The sequence below is a fragment of the Ursus americanus genome, chromosome 5 (genome assembly GCF_024610735.1).
Source record: "Ursus americanus isolate L20-20 chromosome 5, mUrsAme1.1.p, whole genome shotgun sequence".
In the NCBI taxonomy this organism is placed as follows: domain Eukaryota; kingdom Metazoa; phylum Chordata; class Mammalia; order Carnivora; family Ursidae; genus Ursus; species Ursus americanus.
The window spans coordinates 85,397,286-85,401,037 of record NC_142131.1 but is presented as its reverse complement, the minus strand read 5'-3'; positions in this window follow the sequence as shown (position 1 = coordinate 85,401,037).

Below are 3,752 nucleotides of genomic sequence, written 5' to 3'. Positions count from 1 at the left end.
AGTTGTTCATGGTGTATAATCCTTTTAATGTACTGTTAAATTTAGTTTGCTAGTATTTTTTTGAGGATTTTGTATCTATGTTAGTCAAGGATATTGGTCTGTAGTTTTATTTTGTTGTGGTGTCTTTGTTTAGCTTTGTTATCTAAGTAAAGTTGGAATTTTAATAAAAATTTGGAAGTGTTCCTTTTTTTTTCTTGGAAAAGTTTGAGAAGGATTCATGTTAATTCTTCTTTAAGTAGTTGGTAACATTGACCAGTGAAGCCATCTGGTTTGGGGCTTTATATTGTTTGGATATTTTAAAGTATTGAGTCAGTCTTCTTACTCACTATTGGTCTGTGCAGATTTTCCATTTCTTCATGATCCAGTCTTGGTAGATTTCATGTTTCTAGACATTTATCCATTTCTTTTAGATTATCCAATATGTTGGCATGAAATTGTTCAGAGTGGTCTCTTAAAATTCTTTGTATCACTGTGGTATCAGTTCTAGTGTCTCCTCTTTTACTTATACTTTTAATAATTTGAGTCTTATTTTTGTAGCTAGTTTAACTAATGGCTTGCCAGTTTAGTTTATCTATTCAAAAAGCCTAATTTTAGTTTCATTATTTTTTCTATTGTATTTCAATTTCCATTTTTGTTCATTTCTGCTTTAATCTTTATTATAATTCCCTTCCTGCTACAACTTTGGCATTAATTTTCTTTTACTTTTCTAAAACTTTGAGGTATAAAGTTAGGTTATTTAAATTATTTTTAATGCAAGGATTTATACTTATAAATCTCTATTTTTGTACTGCTATTGCAACATGTAACTTTCAGTGTTGTGTTTTCATTTTTATTTTTTTTCAGTCTCAAGATATTTACTAACTTCAATTTTGATTTCTTTTTTGAATTGTTGTTAGAAATGTGTTATTTATTTATTTGTTATTTTTTAAAGATTTAATTTAATTATTTGACAGAGAGAGAGAGAGACCACCAGTGAGAGAGGGAACACAGGCAGGGGGAGTGGGAGAGGAAGAAGCAGGCTCCCAGTGGAGAAGCCTGATGTGGGGGCTCAATCCCAGGACTCTGGGATCATGCCCTGAGTCAAAGTCAGACACTTAATGACTGAGCCACCCAGGTGCCCCAGAAATGTGTTATTTAATTCATATATTTTCTTTTCCCATCTGTTATTAATATGTTGTTCAATTTCACTGTGACTGGAAAATATAGTTGGTATGATTTCAATCCTCTCACATTTTTAAAGACTGTTTTTTGACTTAAAATGTGATCTATCCTTGAGAATGTTCCATGAGAACTTGTGAAATTATGTATTCTATTGTTGTTGGGAAGAATGCCTTGTGTACATCTGCTAGGTTTATTTTTTCTATAGTGTGTTAAAATCTGCTGTTTCCTTATTGATTTTTCAGTTGCCTATTCTATCCATTATTAAAATGAGAAAATCAATTTTCGTATTATTCCTTTTGCTATTTATTTCTCCCTTCAAGTCTGTCAGTATTTACAATTAGATGCTCCTATTTTAGGTTCAAACATATTTATAATTCTATATCTTCCTCATGAACTAATCATCATTAAATAAAGACCTTCTTTGTTTCATGTGTCAGCTTTTCAAATAGTCTATCTTGTTTAATATAAATACAGACATTCTTGCTCTACTTTGGTTATCATTTGCACAAAATATCTTTTGCCTATTTAGCCTATGTGTGCCTTGCAGACAGCATAGAGTTGTATCATTTTTTTCTTTTAATACATTCAGCCATTGTAGTGTCTTTTTTTTAAAGATTTTATTTATTTATTCGACAGAGATAGATACAGCGAGCGAGAGAGGGAACACAAGCAGGGGGAGTGGGAGAGGAAGAAGCAGGCTCATAGTGGAAGAGCCTGATGTGGGGCCCGATCCCACAACACCGGGATCACGCCTTGAGCCAAAGGCAGACACTTAACCGCTGTGCCACCCAGGCGCCCCCATTGTAGTGTCTTTTAATTGGAGAGTTTAATCAATTTGGTTGAACGTAATTTAAATAAAATTATTAATAGTTATGAAATTGCTATTTTCATTTTGTTAAGTATTTTCCATTTGTCTTTTATATTGTCTTTCTTTTCCTTTCTCATTGTCTTCTTTTATAATTTGTTGATTTTGTGTAATGATACACTTTGATTTTTTTTCTCATTCTTTCTGTATCTTCTAAAGATATTTTCTTTATGGTTAAAATGAAAATTAAGTGCCACTTCAAACAGTTACAACAATCTGTATTAAGTTGATAGCAATTTACTTTAATTGCAAACAAAAACTCTAATTCTCCCTTCCACACTTTATGTTATTGATGTCACAAATTACATATTTTTATTGTATATCCTATACCATGGTTTCAGTTATTGTTGTTATTAATATATTTGTTACTCATCTTTGTGCTAAATTTAAAAATGAATCACACACCACTATCAGTAATACTGTTGTATGTATTTTTCTACAGATTTACCTTAACCAGTAAGCCTAAAACTTCTATACATTAGTGTATGTTTTTAAGTCTGTTTCTATTTCAAATTTAATAATTCCTAGGAGAGATTGGATGGAAGATGACAGATTAGCAGAGTACCATGGACACAATGAGGCAACAACTGCACCTATGCAACTAACTCTGAACACAATCTAAAGACTAGAAGAATAGATCATCCACAGTTAATCATAGAGAGAATGCCAGATTGAAGAGGGTAAAAGAAGAAGAGATGTGGCTGTGACCTAAACCCAAGCCCAACTAGCCACAAATAGAAGAGACATCACAAGCACAGAGATGTGCGAGATTAAGACCCCACACCTAAAACCCCTGGGAATGGGGACTTGTGCAGAGAAGATGAGTTCCCATAATGTCTGGTTTTGAAAATCAACAAGCCTTAACTCCAGGAGCTTTAAAATTTAGTGGGTCTTAACTCCAGGAATTAAAAAAAAATCAGTGGGCTTAAAGAAGTTAAGGTGGTGGTACAATCGGAGGACACTGGGCTTCTCTCATCTTTTGCATGAAACTGGTTAATTATCAAATCATTCAGAATACCAAGAAATCAACATGAGGACTGACAGAATAAACTCCACAACTATAGGGAGACTAGAAGCCACATTTAGGAATGTAGGAACTGCAGAGACAAAGTTGGGGAAAGAAATAGATCATGGATACTGCAGAGGAGAGGGAGCCCTTGTTGTGGAGAAAAGTGTGAGAGAGAGAGAGAAAGAGAGAGAGAGAGAGAGAGAGAGAGAGAGAGAGAGAGAGAGGAGCATACAGGGGAATGCATAAGGAGAACACTTTCCAGCCAAAGCCATTGGCTGGAAAAATGAGAGAGATTTTCATGAGTTTTTATAACCAGCAGGGTTTGAAGACTAGAGTTTTAAATGTGAGCAGACTTGGCTGAAATAGAGCCTTGAGGGTGCTGCCCTACTCCTGGAGAGAACACAGGCAAACAACCGGGGGCAGATGGCATGATTTGAGGAACACCCAGGGCACACAGTGAAGAGATTATTCACTCTTCTTGAAGCATATCCCTGAGAGGTAGCATTCATGGATACTCCTCTCAAGGGACAAAGGAGCCACCAGGTGCTATCCTCCCACATCACTCAGCATAAATGCAGAGCCACCTGCAAAAGGTAACTCGGCCCCCATGCTGGCTGCATAAACTGCCTACTCCAAGTCCCATGCCTCTGCATTCTAGCAAGACTTCCCTTCCTGGTCAAGCCTCTCTGAGTCCCATTACAATGAGAGCCTCCCCAG